This window comes from Ursus maritimus, unplaced genomic scaffold, assembly GCF_017311325.1.
Source record: "Ursus maritimus isolate PB19 unplaced genomic scaffold, ASM1731132v1 scaffold_20, whole genome shotgun sequence".
In the NCBI taxonomy this organism is placed as follows: Eukaryota; Metazoa; Chordata; class Mammalia; order Carnivora; family Ursidae; genus Ursus; species Ursus maritimus.
In genome coordinates, this window is record NW_024424453.1 from 17,765,225 (window position 1) to 17,782,315 (window position 17,091).

General features: G+C 35.6%; 1 protein-coding gene across 1 annotated transcript in view; it reads left to right on the plus strand.

Moving 5' to 3' along the window:
* PLOD2 (procollagen-lysine,2-oxoglutarate 5-dioxygenase 2) overlaps positions 1 to 17,091 on the plus strand; it is a 93,992-nt gene that overhangs the window by 24,758 nt on the left and 52,143 nt on the right. The window lies entirely within an intron of this gene.

The following is a 17,091-nucleotide window of genomic DNA, read 5'->3' on the forward strand; positions in this document are numbered from 1 at the left end:
AGGTGTGACTGAAGGTTCCAACCCTCTAATCACGTGGTTGTTCTTCCTGACAATCAACCCCCACCTTTGGGTGAGATCCAAAAGTCGCCTTCATTAATAACAAGACAGCCATTTTCACCTTTATGGCTCTGAAGCATTTTTAGAAACTGTGGATGAAGACCAAATTATATCTGAGAAATATGTTTTTGTCATGGAATGACCAAATATATATTTCTGACAAATCATTATATCACACTGTAGTACTTAAATTATTTAATAGTATCTACATGGTAGACACTGCTAGTAGTAGTAGTAGTAGTAGTAGTAGTAGTACTACTACTACTACTAATAGTATTTAGCAACTGTTATGTCATCCTTTCACTCAAAGTGCTCTAATAGCTTCCCATTGCATTTGGGAAGACAAATCTTTACAATGACCTACTAGGCCTTGCTCAATTTATTTATTCTGACTTTTGAATTCATCTCATTTTCTCTCTTGCTTAGTCTCTTCTGCCCATTCTGGTGCCTGTAGTGTCTTCTCCTCATTCCCTCAAGGACATATGAAGGCTGGACCCAACTTATATTCTTTGTATTCATTGCTTCCTTTTACTGGAAAGCTTTTCCTGAGGTGTCTGCCTAGCTAGCTTACTTCCTATGTTTTATGTTACGCTCTCAGTAAAATTTGGTTATGCTATTCAAAACTGTAACATATTCAAGACTCCCTATTCTACCCCCCTTCTCTTAAGCACTGTAAGTTAAAAAAAATATTTTGTTTGGTTTTTGTCTACCACATACATGTAAACTCCATGATGGCAGTCTTATCCCATCTTTGAGGCCCACCTAAAATTTTTTCTTAAGTGGGAATATCCCAACTACTCTTGATTTCTGCCTTCATTGTTTGACTTCTTCATTGGGCTATAGTCTATAATTGGAGATGCCTAAATATGTATATTCATTGCATAGCTATTCAGCATCATCATCATCTCCTAGTGCTGAAGCCTGGTGCTCAGAAGTTATTCCTGAGCGTTTCCCAAGACATACCAAATAAAAAATTCTGGGGGCATGGTCTAGAAATTTTTGTTTTAATAAGCCCTTGGGTATTTCTAATGCATGCTAATATTTGAGACCCACTGGACAAGGACATTGTCATGATTGATCAGATTGGGAGTGTCTGGATTAAGGATCCAGTTGGATCTTCAGGGTTCAGTGATCCCCAGGGATAGAAGGAAACTAAACTGGGTATAGAAGGTCCAGAAGTAGAATGTTCCAAGAATGAGTAAGCAAAAACATTTCTCTCAAATGTATCAGAAACTGGGAAGTGTGTCTACAAGATAAAGGGTAGTCAAGGGAATCGAAATCTGTCAAAGACTTTCTTGTTGAGTAAATTTTGGAAAATAGATGGTTAGCAGGGAACTTGGAAGTTATGACTGTTAGCATCAAGCAAATCTTGAGAATGGTAAGCCATGCAAAGGTTAAGGCAATGCATGCATCCTTTTCTGGGTGGTGAGAATTTGAGATACCCCCTCTAAGACTGGAAATTTTTGATAGGAACTAAAATTAAGGAAGAGGATACAAAACCAGATTCTGGTTACCTATTGAAATGATATATCATGATAGAGATCTGACCACTGATGGAAGAAGGACAAGAAACCCAGTTATTAAGAAAGGAATACATCTCTGCAGAAGAGCTTGGAATTGGAAGAACCTGAGGACTGAGAATAGGTTGGTGTGAGCTCCTGGAACAAAGTTAAATTGCCTCAGGGGTAGTGTTTAGAGGGGCTGGTTATCACATAAATCATTAGGGTCAACAGTGTCTACTCCATGCTACATATCAAATTAAATATTTTACTTGAAGACAGGTGATTTATACATTATACATTTTTCTGTCTCTTCATTGCTTGAATGATAATGAATTGAAATCAAACACTTTCAATTTTAATCATATTTTAATCATATATATGTGTTTACTATGTGATATCAATCTTTTTTACCTTTTCCCCCTAATTTTGAACTTGAATAAAAGAGTGCTTCACCCACTGAGAGAATATAGCACATGTTCAGAAAGACTTTTGGCTCCCTGCTAAAACTGACTTATCATACATGTTACCATGGGTATGAAACTTAGAAAAGTGAACATGTTCAGGGTTTTATATTTTGCATGAAATAAGATAGAAGTTCAGTTGTGTAGAAGTTCAGCAGTTTCTCTGCTGCTGTCCTTCAAGCGTTCTAAGCCGCATGTTGAGGTGCATACTTACCCACATTACACCATCCCCACCTCATGGAATTTGCCTAGATCTGGGAGTGTAGTGCAGGGGTTCTGAAGCACCATGACTGGTGTGACTGAGGCCATACTGGGAGGATGGCTGTCTCAAAGTTGCAAGGTTAATCAGACACAGGCCAGACTTGTCAACAATGACTTGTCAGAGAGAATCATCCATGCAGGTATTTTAACATATAACTTGGTTCGGAAATCAAGTCACTATTCAAAATTGAGAGAAGAAACAAGAAGGGAGGAAAAACAGGTACTGAGACAACAGGGAACTGTTTGGAAAAGTGTCTGTTCATATCTTCTGCCCATTTTTTATTTATTTGTTTCTCGTGTATTGAGTTTGAGAAGTTCTTTGTAGATCTTGGATACCAGTCTTTTATCTGTAGTGTCATTTGCAAATATATTCTCCCATTCCGTGGACTGCCTCTTAGTTTTTTTGGCTGTTTCCTACTGTGCAGAAGCTTTTTATCTTGATGAAGTCCCACAAGTACATTTTATCTTTTGTTTCTCTTGCCTTTGGAGATGTGTCATGAAAAAGGTTGCTTTGGCCAATGTTGTAGAGGTTGCTGCCTATGTTCTCCTCTAGGATTTTGATGGACTCCTGTCTCACATCGAGGTCTTTCATCCATTTGGAGTTTATCTTTCTGTATGGTGTGAGAGAGTGGTCAAGTTTCATTCTTTTGCATGTAGCTGTCCGGTTGTCCCGGCACCATTTATTGAAGAGACTGTCTTTTTTCCACCGGATGTTTTTTACTGCTTTATCAAATATTAGTTGCCCAAAGAGCCGAGGGTCCATTTCTGGGTTTTCTATTCTGTTCCATTGGTCTGTGTGTCTGTTTTTGTGCCAGTACCATGCTGTCTTTGTGATCACAGCTTTGTAGTACAGCTCGAAATCTGGCATTGTGATGCCCCCAGCTTTGTTTGTCCTTTTCAGCAGTTCCTTGGAGATTCGGGGCCTTTTCTGGTTCCATACAAATTTAAGGACTATTTGTTCCAGTTCTTTGAAAAATGTCCTTGGTATTTTGATCGGGATAGCATTGAAAGTGTAGATTGCTCTGGGTAACATGGACATTTTAACTATGTTAATTCTTCCAGTCCATGAGCATGGAATATTTTTCCGTCTTTTTGTGTCTTCTTCAATGTCTTGCAAAAGTGATTAATAGTTTCTAGAATATAGATCCTTTATGTCTCTGGTTAAGTTAATTCCAAGGAAACATATGGTTTTTGGTTTTATTGTAAATGGGATTGATTCCCTAATTTCTCTTTCTTCAGTCTCATTATTCGTGTATAGAAATGCAACTGATTTCTGAGCATTGATTTTGTATCCCGCCACATTACTGAATTGCTCTATAACTTCTAATAGTTTGGGAGTGGCTTCTTTTGGGTTTTCCATATAGATCATCATGTCATCTGCGAAGAGAGACAGTTTGACTTCTTCTTTGCCTATCTAAGAAGGAAGTTCATAGCAATAAATACCTACCTCACAAAACAAGAAAAGTCTCAGACAACCAATTTTATATCTCAAGGAACTAGCAAAAGACCAAATGAAGCCTACAGTTAGTAGAAGGAAAGAAGTAACAAAGATTAGAGTAGAAATAAATGAAATAAAGACTAAAAAGATAATAGAAAAGACCAGTGAAACTAAGTGCTGGTTCTCTGAAAAGATAGAATTAAAAAACCATTGGCTAGAGTCACACACACACACACAAAAAAAAAAAAAAAAAGAAAGAAAGAAAGAAAGAAAGAAAAGAAAAAAGAAAAAGAAAAATGAGGGCTCAAACAAAATCAGAAATGAAATAAAATTTACAACTGTTATCACAAAAAAATATATATTTTATCTTAAGTAATTTTAAGTAATATTTTAAGTAATCTCTATACCCAACGTGGGGCTCAAACTCATGACCCTAAGATCAAGAGTCACATGCTCTTCCAACTGAGCCACCAGGTGCCCCAACATCACAGAAATATAAAGGATCATAAATACTACTATAAACAAGTATTTGTTAACAAATTGGACAAATAGGAAAATGGATAAATTCTTAGAAACATACAGCCTACCACCACTGAATCATGAAGAAATAGAAAATCTGAATAGATTGATTGCTAATAAGGAGATCAAATCAGTAATCAAAAACCAGGTCCAAGACCAGGCTTCACTGGTGAATTCTACCAAACATTCAAAGAAGAATTAATATCAATCCTTCTCATTCTCTTCCAAAAAATAGAAGAGGAAAGAACTCTTCCAAACTCATTGTAAGAGGCCCAGCATTGCTGTGATAGCAAAAACAGACAAGGATGCCTAGATGCAAGGAAGTCTTTCTGGAAAAGAAAATTACAGGCCAATATCCCTGATGAACGTAGATGCAAAAATCATCAACAGAATATTAGCAAATTGAATTCAGCAATAATTGAAAGGATCATACACCATGTTCAAGTGCTATTTAGTCCAGGGATGCAAGAATGGCTCAGTATCCACAAATCAATCAATGTGATACCCCGCAGTAACAAAATGAAGGATAATAATCATATGATCATCTCAATAGAGGTAGAAAAAGCATTTGTCAAAATTCAACATCCATTTATGATAAAAACTCACAATAAAGTGGATATAGAGGGAACGTGTGGCAACATTATAAAGGCTAACATAGTGGTAAAATGTTGAAAACTTTAAGATCTGGAGTAAAACAAGGATGCCCACTCTTGCCACTTTTGTTCAACAAAGTATTGGATGTCCTAGTCAGAGAAATTGGCAAGAAAAAGAAATAAAAGGCATTCAAATTGGAAAGGAAGAAATAAAACTGTTTTTTGCTAATGACATGGTATTATATATAGAAAATCAAGATTTCATCAAAAAACTGTTGGAACTAATAAATGAATTTAGTAAAGTGGTAGACACAGAATCAGTATGCCAAATTCTATTGTGTTTCTGTACTCTAATGAACTATCAGAGAAATTAAGAAAACAATCCCACTTGCAGTTGCATGAAAAATAAAAATACCTAGGAATAAATTTAACTAAGGAAGTGAAAGACCTATACATTGTAAACTATAAGACAATGAAACAAATTGAAGAACACATAAATAAGTGGAAATACATTCTCTGCTCATGAATTGGGAAGAATTAATATTGCTAAAATGTCCATACTACTCACAGCAATCTGCAAATTTAATGCAATCTTTATCAAAATTACAAAGGCATTTTTTTCACAGAAATAGAACAAACAATCCTAGAATTTGTGTGGAACCATAAAAGACCCTGAATAGTCAAAGCAAACTTGAGAAGGAAGAACAAGGCTAGAGGCATCATGCACCATGATTTCAAACTATATTACAAAGCTATCATAATTAAAATAGTATGATATTGACACAAAAACAGACACATAGATCAGTGGACCAGAATAGAAAACCCAGAAATAAACTCATGTGTGATCAATTAATTTATCATAAAGGAGCGAAGAATATGCAATGAGGGAAGGACAATCTCTTCAATCAATTGTGTTGGGAAAACTGGACAGCCACATTCAAAAGAATAAAACTGGACCAGTGTCTTACACTATATACAAAAGTTGACTCAAAATGGATTAAAGACTTGAATGTGAGACCTGAGCTATAAAACCCCTAGAAGAAAATACAGGTGATAAACTCCCTGACACTGGTCTTGGCAACAAGCTTTTGAATCTGAACCCAAAAGTAAAAGCATCAAAAGCAACAATAAAATACACAAAAGCAAAAAGAAAAGAAAAGCACCCAAAACAATAAGTGTGTTGTACTACATCAAACTAGAAAGCTTCTTCACAGCAAAGGAAACTATCATCAAAATGAAAGGGCAATCTACTGAATGGGAAAAAAATATTTGCAAACCATACTTCTGATAAGGGGGTAATATCCAAAATATATAAAAACTCATACAACTCAACAACAACAGCAACAACAACAAAACAATTTGAATTTAAAAAATGGGCCGAAGGTCTGAATAGACATTTTCCAAAGAAGAAATACAGATGGCCGACAGACACATAAAAAGATGGTCAACATGGTTAGTCATCAGGGAAAGGCAGATCAAAACTGCAATGGGATCACCACACACTTGTTAAAATGGCAATTGTCAAAAAGATAAACAATAACACAAGGGGAACCCCTTGTGTACTCTTGGTGGGAATATAAATTGGTACAGCCACTGTGGAAAGCAGTATGGAGATTCCTCAAAAAATTAAAAATAGAAGTACCATATGACCCAGCGATTCCATTTCTGGGTATTTGAAGAAGATGAAAACACTAATTCCAAAGTTACATATGCACCCCCATGTCCATTGTAGCATTATTTACAATACTGAGATCTGAAAACAACCTAAGTGTCCATCAATGGCTAAATGGGTAAAGAAATGCAGTACATATATATAATGGAATCTTTCATATAATGGAATCTGAACTGAAATGCAGTACATATGTATAATGGAATCATACATATAATGGAATCTTACTCAGCCATAAAAAAGAATGAATATTGCCATTTGTGACAACATGAACGGACCATGAAGGCATTATGCTAAGTGAAATAAGTCAGAGAAAGACAAATATCATGCGATCAATTTTATGTGTGGAATCTATATATAAACCAAACTCGTAGATATGGAGAACAGATTGGTGGTTGCCGGAAGTCAGAGATGGGAGAGGGGAAGGGAAAATGGGTGAACTTTTTTTGCTTTTTTAAAAAAATTTTTAAATAAATTGAATTAAAAAAATTAAAATATGCAAAAGTGGAGTGTAGGATATATATTGACATCTTTTGAAGCATCCATAAGAACAACGTTATTGGTATCTCCTGGGGGAAATTCAGCTAGAGATCTGGGAGGGAATATCACTTCCTACTTTATCACCTAGTCCAAAGAAGTAAATTACTAATTTGAGTGGCTTGGGAAGGAAAAATCAGTCATCTGTATATATAAACGTATTTTTAAATCTCTAACTTGGCACAGTGAATGCTAGAATGTTTCTTACATTTTCTGGGACGTACTTCCCCCAAAATAGGACATTTCTCTTACATAAAGATGAAAGTTTATGACAGTTTACAACACAAATTAAATAATAAAACTCCTTGGTGGTTTTTTTTTTTTTTTTTGGAGTCTTATAGTAATTCCATAGAACAAGGTATCCATAGTTGTAGAAATCAAATCATCTACATTTAATTTTACGTTCCCCAAGTATCAAATATACAGATTCAATTTTCTAGTAATCTCTTATATGGCAAGTTCAATTTGCTGAACAATGTGGAGAACTAGAAAGTTGTTGGGGGAGGATTCTGAGCTGCCAAAATAGATGCCATAAAACTTTCCAGACAGTGTGGGGGTTGGCTGCTGCTCAGATTAAATGTACTCATTTAGTGCAAGATGGATACAATGGAAAATACCCTCTTCACAAAAATGTATTTATAATGTGTTCATGGCAATGTGGAGTAGAAGAAGCAAATGTTTATACTTTAAGATGAAGAATGAAAGTTACGACTTCTTTTCTTGTTTCCATTTCAGCCACTCTGTACTTTATCAGGTATGCTTTTAATTTTGCATCCCACATTCATTTATTTTTATTCCTTTAGGGTAGGCAGACTTCATAATGATTTTTGTTTTTCCATGATGGAGGAGTAAGGCCATTTTGGTACAGACACTTCATCCTTACAGCTTTCTTTCAGAGCGTGGCTTGCTTAGCCACAAGTCCATCTCAAGTTGGCCTCTGCCCGACGACAACTCTTCTTTTCATTTATAGTTGAATTAGCAGGAATATGTTATCTCAGCCTCTGCTGTTTTGTACTGATTGTTAACTTTACTATTAATGCCCTTTGCTTATGAGTCTGGGAAAATTTTTAGTGCCTGTGTAAAATACGGAATAAACAGCAATAAATCAAATTTGTTTGAACAAACTACATAACCTTGGGACCAGATTTTTGGCAGGCACTTTATAGTCTCTGCTAAAGCATTTGGCTAGCAGATGGGTTACCCCAGCCCACTCAACGGAGGTTCTCATTATTGGTACATCTTTCTATTTTGGAGGTTGCTGTAACCTTTGAACCCTTGGAATTCTACATATTAAAATCTGTTCTGTCTGTGAAGGGGGCAACGCCTTTTCCGTTTGACATTAAAATTATAACCAAGGTACAAATTTCATATTTTAAATGGATCAAGTGTGCCCTCGAAGTCATAAATCCTGGAAAATGGACCTATCCTCTTTGTATTAATGTTTATAACGATGGGAAACACTGCTCTACCAAGACAGTCCATTCATCCTGGATACTTTTAATCATACTTTGTATTTGCTATGGTCTGAGTGTTTGTGTCCCCCCACCCCATATTCATATGTCAAAAACTTAGTTCCCAAAGGTGATGGTATTAGAAGGTGGGGTCTTTGGAAGGTGCTTAAGTCACGAAGGTAGAGACCTCATGAATATGGTTAGTGCTTTTATAAAAGAGCCTCCAAAGAGACCTCGGCCCCTTTCACCGTGTGAGGACACAGGGAGAAGATGCTGGCTGTGAACTAGGAAGTGTGCTGTCACCGTGCTCATGGGGTAATCCTGGACTTTCAGCCTCTAGAACCGTGAGAAATGAATTTCTGTTGTTCATAGGCTACCGAATCTATGGTATTTTGTTATACCAGCCTGAATGGACTAAGACAATATTGATATAAAATCTGCCTTCTCTCCATTAATTCTTCCCCAGCCAGTTATCTTCTTTAAAATAAGATAGAGGAACACTATTTTTTTCTTCTCAAATGTGATGAGGTAGGGAGGTGTTGAATCTTTTTTTCAGGTAGAAAAATTCTCAATCCCTCAACTATTCACTATATGAAATAATTGTCAGAACTTTAATCATGCTGGTCAAACTCTATGTTTGTCAAAATTTTCCTCAGTGTAGCATGCCAAATATCTCATAATTTTCCGTGCATGGGCTGCACTGATTACAGAGGGATCATCACCTCTCTTGTCAAGATAGCTTTTTTGTTTGTTTTGGCCAGTTGTCTCACATATTGGCTCATTCTTGAGTTTATGTTTGGGTAAAGCTTTTAGGGAACTTTTTATTCTTTTATTTTTTTAAGTCATGTTTTACTTACCCTGATTGAAGCCCCCCTTACTGTGATCATTCTTGGTGTTTAAACTTTAGTTTCCCCTTCTAAACTCCAGAAACAATTTGTTGGAACTCAGTGTACAGTTTTTGGCTGCATCGGGTCCTTGCATTTTTATCTTCATGTTTCTGGAAGGGGATGGAGATGGGTGTAGAGGAGTGGTCTCCTTTAATTTTCTTCTTATCTATCACCTTTAGGCTGAGTTCTTAAAATTTAGGTCATGGATAGTTATTGTGAAGGATGGTGGGGTTATTACCAAAGAGAGTTATTGAACTGGAGTTCTGAATAAAGTTTGTTCTTTTTTTTTTTTACACAGTTTGAATAGATTATATTGTTCATATTAATGTTTTTCTAAAGTATATGAATACTTTTGTGATTAGGTGAATATAAATTTGTTTAAATATAAATTTATTTAAGTTTATTGAATATGTATATTTATATCAAGGTTTTTCATAATTTTCTCAATCAATGGTTGCTATGATTAGTATGGTTATAGAGGGGCCCACAATTTTTATATTAAAAATTTCACCTCATTCTAAAATTCCAATGTTATCCTAATAGTTATCCAAGTTTTACTGACTACAGATACACTAACTTTGATGTTTTTTGCAATATAATTATCTCTTTGAATGCTATTCTTAAATGCCTTTAACCTTTCATAGCACTGCAAAAGCAACTAGCTGCTAGGAATTCTTGGGCATAATATTAAATATCTCTTTTGACTGTGTCTTGAAATTTGTCTTTCATTCACTACTAGGTTAGTTAATAAACTAAACATGGGTATATACATACCATCAGGAAACATGGGCCCGCAAAAAGAAAATCAGAAAACCTTTTTTAAAAAGGTGATATTAATTTTAGTGTATGTACAATTTCTTATTTGAAAAAAAAAGTTAAAAATGCATATGATGGTTTGAAATACTTATGAGGGAGAGGAGTGGTCTTTGTCCACTTTGACCTTTTAGGTGCCTAAGGCCTCAGGTGGTCTTAATCTGGTTCTGCTTTACTTGATATCTGGTGTTGGTTGAACTTCTGGTTCTAGAAGTGTTTATCCTTAACTTAATGCCCTCCTACCATTTGGCTCCTGGACCATTTGTCATTCAGTCTTTTATACATAACTGGCAATATTCACCTTCTCTAATCCCATTGCACATACTGCTAAAGGGATCAAATTGTCCTGATTTGCTCAGGACGTTCCAAGTTTTTTTTTTTTTTTTTTTAATTGTGTGGGTTTTTTAAGAAAAGATTTTATTTATTTATTTGGCAGGAGAGAGAGAGAGAGCATAAGCAGGGGGGATGGCAGTCAAAGGGAGAAGCAGGCTCCCTGCTGAGCAGAGAGCCAGAGGTGGGGCTCTATTCCCAGGACGCTGGGATCATGACTTGAGCTGAAAGCAGACGCTTAACATACTGAGCTACCCAGTCACCCCAGGACTTTCCAAGTTTTAAAACTGAAATTTCTGTGCTTTGGGAACCTCTGTAGTCCTGGGCAGACTGGGGTGATTGGTCACCCTACATACTACCCTTCCTCCTACTACCTCACGGCACATCTTCTGATTTGCTGTATATCTGTGCATTGTCCAGAGTGGGCTGTGGAAGCTCGGGCATCCATCTGAAAGCTGTTCCCTACGTAGCATTAGTGGTTGAAAGTTTATTTTTATTTTTTTTAAGTGTTCCCTTTTCTCCCCACTTTCCTACAAAAATCCTAAGGAATCCTTTGATGTCTTTGACATATCCTTTTTAGGTTTTTTTCTTTGTTGACATTTTTGACATTAGTTGTTCTTGAGGAATCTTTGTTTTGAATTTTTTTCCACAATTCCACAAAATACAATTTGTTTTCTTGCTACCTACACACTGTGGCTTTGGTTTAATTGTCATAGTGTTTGGGTGACTCAGTACTTAAGAAAGCAACAAAATTATTCAGTAGGACCTAGGAAAACCATGTTTTTAGTAATTGAGAGTCTTGAGTTCTAGTCCTAGATTGGTTACCACTGAGTTGCAGGATCCTGGACATGTGTTGTTTTCTCTTTAGATCTTGGTTTCCTCCTCTGTAAAAGAAGTGGACTTTGCTACATTATTCATGAGTCATAATTTACATTAAAATAAAATGACTCTGGGGCATCTGGGTGTCTCAGGGGGTTAAAGCTCTGCCTTTGGCTCAGGTCATGACCCCAGGGTCCTTGAACTGAGACCCACACTGGGCTCCCTGCTCAGTCAGCAGCAGGGAGCCTGATTCTCCCTCTCCCTCTGCCCGCCTCCCCACCCCCACCTGTGCCCTCTCTAGCTCTGTCAAATAAATAAATCTTTAAAAGAAATAATAAAATAAAATGACTCTCAGCAGAGGAGCAGAGTGTGATTGCCCTATGTTCCAAATAATTCTCTGGAGTCTGGAGTCTTTAAATCTCTCTAGTGTGACCTTTGAGCCCTGAACCTAATACCTAGCGCTTTATCAGACACATAACTAATTAGGCCCATAATTTTTTTAGATGAAGACTTTCTGCTTGTAACTAGAAGCATGTTGGATTTGGCATCCTCAAGGCCATCCATCCCCAGATTCAGGCATTCATTAGGAGGACTAAGAGGATTTAGCATATAAGTCATACTTATTGTTGTGATTTATTATGTTGAAAGGATATTAAGCAAAATCAGCAAAGGGAAAAGGCACATGAGCCAATCCAGGGAAATCAGATGCAGCTTCCAACAGTCCTTTCCCAGTGGAGTCACACAGGATTTGCTTAATTCCCCTAGCAACTAACTGTGACAACACATGTGAAATGTTATTTATTAGGAAAACTCATTAAAGACTCAGTGCCCAAGGTTTTTAGTGGGGGCTGGTCATATAGGCAATCTCTGTAACAAAATTCCAAGCTCCTAGAAGGAAAGCAGCTGTTCAGCATAAGTACATTGTTTCTACATTTCAGGCACAATGAACCATTCTTATTAGGAATGGTGGGAACCCTCCCCAAATCCAATTTTCCAGATGGCAACCAAGGACCAACCGTGCACGCAGGTCTTTCTAAGGATAGAAGTTTCAGGCTTGCTATGTTCTCTCTTTTCTACACATGTAGTTAAGCTCAAAGTTTGTGTCTAGTCTCTTAACTTCTCACTAGCAAGTAAGTCCACGTGAAATGTTGGAAAGAAATGGACTTCGAAAAATAACTGAAGTTCTGTTCCTGGCTTTGCTAGTAATATGTTGGGTGATTTTAATAAAATTGTTTAACTTATTTAAACCTTAACTTTCTTCATTTCTGAGTTGGAGATAATAAAACTAATGACATAGGGATTTTGTTGAGAATAAACTATTTTATATACACATTCACTTGAAGCATAGCGTACTTGTCCCTGAATCTACTCATTGAACAAGTGTTTAAGAGTCTACTGTATGCTAAATACTGATATACCTCAAAGGTGTACTGTTGAGAAAAAGATATCCCGTAAGACATTTATAGTCTAGCTGGGGGGAGAGACTTTAATCTCAAATAATAATTGTGACTATTAATATACAATTTATGGTAAGTGCCCTGAAGGAGAGGTAGTCAGGGACAGTCTCCCTAAGGAAGTGGCTTATTGTAAGAATCTGAAATTTCAATAGGCAGTGACTGCATCAAGAGGTCAGGAGGGGAATTAGATAACGATGTTGTATAGGCTCTTCTCTTTGGATGGGAAGGAGCAGGTGTTGTTGGAGAGTCAAAAAAAGCCAGGGCAGTTGGAGCAGAGAGAAGAAAGGAGGGAGCAGTAATGGATGACAGTGGAGAGGACCACTGTCAAGGACCACATTTAGGTGATAGAGCTTGGGCACCATCCTAAGAGCAATGGAAAGTTATTTAAGGGTGTTTAGCAGTGGAACAACATAATGGGAGATCTACATGTTTTGAAAAGATCACACTGGCTGCTTTGTAGAGCTATGATTGGAGTGGGTTAAGTGGGTTTAGGAGACTATTGCTGAAGCCTGGGCTAGTGATGACCATAATTGGAGTTAGTGTTATGGCTTGCTTGGAGATGGAGAGAAATGTAAACATTTGAGAAGGCATATCTGCATTTTCTTGCTAAATTATTTGAATAAATATCTTCAAGATGAACTGTTTTTACATAGGTTGGGTTTGTATGTGTGTGTTTCAATCATTACTAGCATCATAAAATCTTGAGAGTTGGAAGAGATATCAGATTCTTGAGTGTGTGTAACTCTGGTAGAGAAAGAGATAGAGTTATAACCTGCTGAGATTTGCACAACTATAGCCTACCTTATCCATGCATTTGTTGAGTAGAAATAAGAAGATACTATCTATGTAGATATATGTAGACTTTATAGTGTGTCAGCCACTTTGCATATATTAACTAATTTAATTTTCACAACAAACCTATCAGGCAGGTGCTACTAAACATATATTATAGATGAGACATAGACAGTGACACACGTAGCTGACCAATTTCTAACAAATAAATGGTAGAGCTGGGATTTGATCCCAAGTATTTGTCTTCATATTCATTTGGCCAACCCCAGTGGCAAACTATGACTCTTAGGCCAAATCTGACCTACCGTTTTGTAAAGACAGCCAGAAAATTAAAAATATAAAGAAGAATCATGACAGAGATTATATGTGGTCCACAAAGCCTAAGATATTTACTTTTTGGTCTTTTACAGTGACAGTTTGCTAGCCCCTGCACTATGCTAACTATTACTAAGAAGGTAGGATATGTTCCTTCAGTAGAAAGTTGAGAGTCACTGATCTTTATAGATAAAGGACATATCTGGTCATAAAATGTGTTAGTTGCAGAGTGAGAATAGTATACTCATAGTTCCTGTTTTAGAAATTTTTTTCTTGATATCTGCAAATTTAAAATTGAAGACTGGTGTGACTGTGTGGAGAAAGTTTCTTGGAAAGATAAATTTATCCTTCCACCGTAAGATCAAAGGCAGCTGGGCTAATGCTGAGTTACTTAATGTGATGACTGTCATTAAGACAATGAATTTCAGATGAATTTTATGTGCTGCTTTAGCATTTGGAGACGGTATATCAACACAAAACTTTCTATTTTAAACCCATGGTTTGCTTTTGAAAAGAAATTAGGTCAGCACTAAATATTGATAAATTCTGCTCTTATTGCAACAACTATTTGGAGAAAGAAGAATGCCTCTTTAACAATACATTTCTCCTGCCCCCAGAACTGTATTAGTAAGAAAAAATATAGCATATTTTTGGCCTTTCTAGATAAATTGACTTCTTGGTTTTTTGAGAAATTCTGATATTCATCTGAATTTTTACAGAGAGCTATATATTTAGCCACTTTAGGATTTATTAAATCTTACTATTGATAAGCATTTGGGGAGACTGTAAAGATGATTACAAAAGTTTTTGTTTGTTTTTTGCCATGGTGTGAATTTTTATTGATAAATGGTGGTTCTAATCTACCACACTTTATAGAGGAATTACATGTTTCTTGCTCATACAAACTATTAATCTATTTTATAATAAGGCCAGACAGTGGCAATAGAGGTTACATTTGGTCACAGTTAAGCTTCCATTTGCCTTTTCTTTGACACCATTATAGATTGGTTTTGGTAATGGTTGATAGGTACCTCTTATTCAAGCCCATTTCCTTCCTCCATCATCTCACATTATCATTTTGGTTGTGGTGGGTGGATTGAGTGAAGTACTAATGGTAGGTGTTTAAATTACAGGTTTTTTTGGTTAGAATGTTTCTGCTATTTCATCCTTCTTTTTTACTTATTTAGACTGTTAAAAGTTTTATATTGAATATGTTTGTGTAATTTTTCTGATTGGAAGATTGGGGATTGTGCATAGAGTTGAGTTATCTTTTAATTGTAGGATTTTCCAAACATATACAAAAGAAATCCAGTTTTAACAGTCATCACTTATGGCCAGTCTTGTTTAATCTCTAGCCTCCTCCTTCACTGCCTCCTCTCAACCTCAGACAGTTTTAAAAGAAGCTGTAAATACTGTATATTATTTCATTGGGTAAATACTTAAATATGTGTCTCTAAATTATAAGGACTCTAAAAAATCGATGCCATTATCACAATAAAAACTTAACAGTAATTTCCTATATCCACAAGTATCCAATTAGTGTTCGATTTTCCATAATTTTCTCAAAAATACCTTTCTGCAGTTAGTTTTTCAAATCAGGAACCAACTAAACTCCATGGTTTACACTTGGTTGAATTGTATCTTAATTCTGTTAATATACTATATCAGTGTCCCTTCCATTCTTTTTCCTTTTTGCCGCTGATTCTTTAGGTCAATTGTGAAATCAAGTATGTATCAAATTTAGGTTAAAGTTTTGACAAGGATACTTCATAAATGATGACCAAGTTAGACTCTTGAATTGATTGGTGAAAACTTATGAGCGGTACATGTCAACACTTTCTTCTTTTATTGCCCCCAATTGAGTAAGATTTATTTCTCATCATAGTAGTGATACTGAATAACAGGTAAGAGGAAACAGATGTTTATATGTAATGCTATTAAACATACCTTTCTTTAACAAAATTGCTAATTCATTATTTGTTTGTTTTGTTTTGTTTTGTTTTAATTAGCAACAATAGTAGAACAACAGGGGTCCTTATTTGGCATAAGATTGCCAGACATAGTCAGACTACACGTTTCTAATTTTGTGAGTCACTGGATTAGGTAACGTTTCTGTCTACTCAGTGGTCTGGCCAACATTACTTTTCCTATTAAGGATGTTGAAATCCTTGCTGTTAATTTTATACTGAAAGTAGTAAGTGTCGAAATCCATCTAATCAAAATCTAAGCTTGTAGATAATTCTTATGATTTATGTATAAAATATTTATAAAAAATTTAGTATTCTCTTTCAGAATTTATTGTGAATGGTAATATGTCACATTTTCTCAGTCAGTCAAGCCTTGTTTGAAACTTTACAAATGAAATTTTGTTTTTTAAAAAAGAATAGTTAATTGAAAAAGTACTCTTAAAATATATTGATTTGGGGCCTGACAACTTTATGAAATAACTTATTTTTCCTTGAATATTTATTTCTCATTATGGTGAAAATTATGTGAGATATACCTTTTTCCAGAAACAACAACAACAACAACAAAGAATGTTGATATTTATCTCTATGGAAATGTTTTTCCTTTTTTGGTTGACTAATAAATGTTTGAATCTGTTATTTCTTCTTGTGTGTTGCACCTATATATTTTATTGTTTTATTTATTTTAAAACTTTGATGGAAAATTACATTGATTTATGTAAATTATTTCTAATCAAATTCTATAATACATTAACGCTATTTCCAATAATTGCTTATTGCTTAGCAGACATTTATGAATTTGTGGATTTTTTTGTTATTGTAACAGGCAAGTGAGAATCAAACAATACAGCTCAGTACCTAGAATGTTGAAAAGATGTTAACTTTTGCTTTTTTAGTCCACGAGTCCTTCTATGTCCTATGGTTAAAAGAAATGTCCCAGCCCTTTTGATATCTGCTAATGTCCTTGTTTCCTTTATGCATTTTCCAACATGCCTTTTCCTGACAAAGATTCTCGTCAATAGCTTCTACGGATATTTTGAGATGATTCCTTAAATCTACCTCCTTCTACTAAGTAGTGGTTTTATGTTGGATAGAAAATAATCATCCATTATAAAATGGTGACTAAAAAAACTGTATTTACTAGAGCCGTGCTGATTTTGGTTCCTTTATTTGTTAAAAAAATGAAGCACTGACGGTGATATAAATGTTGCTGTGGCTTTTAA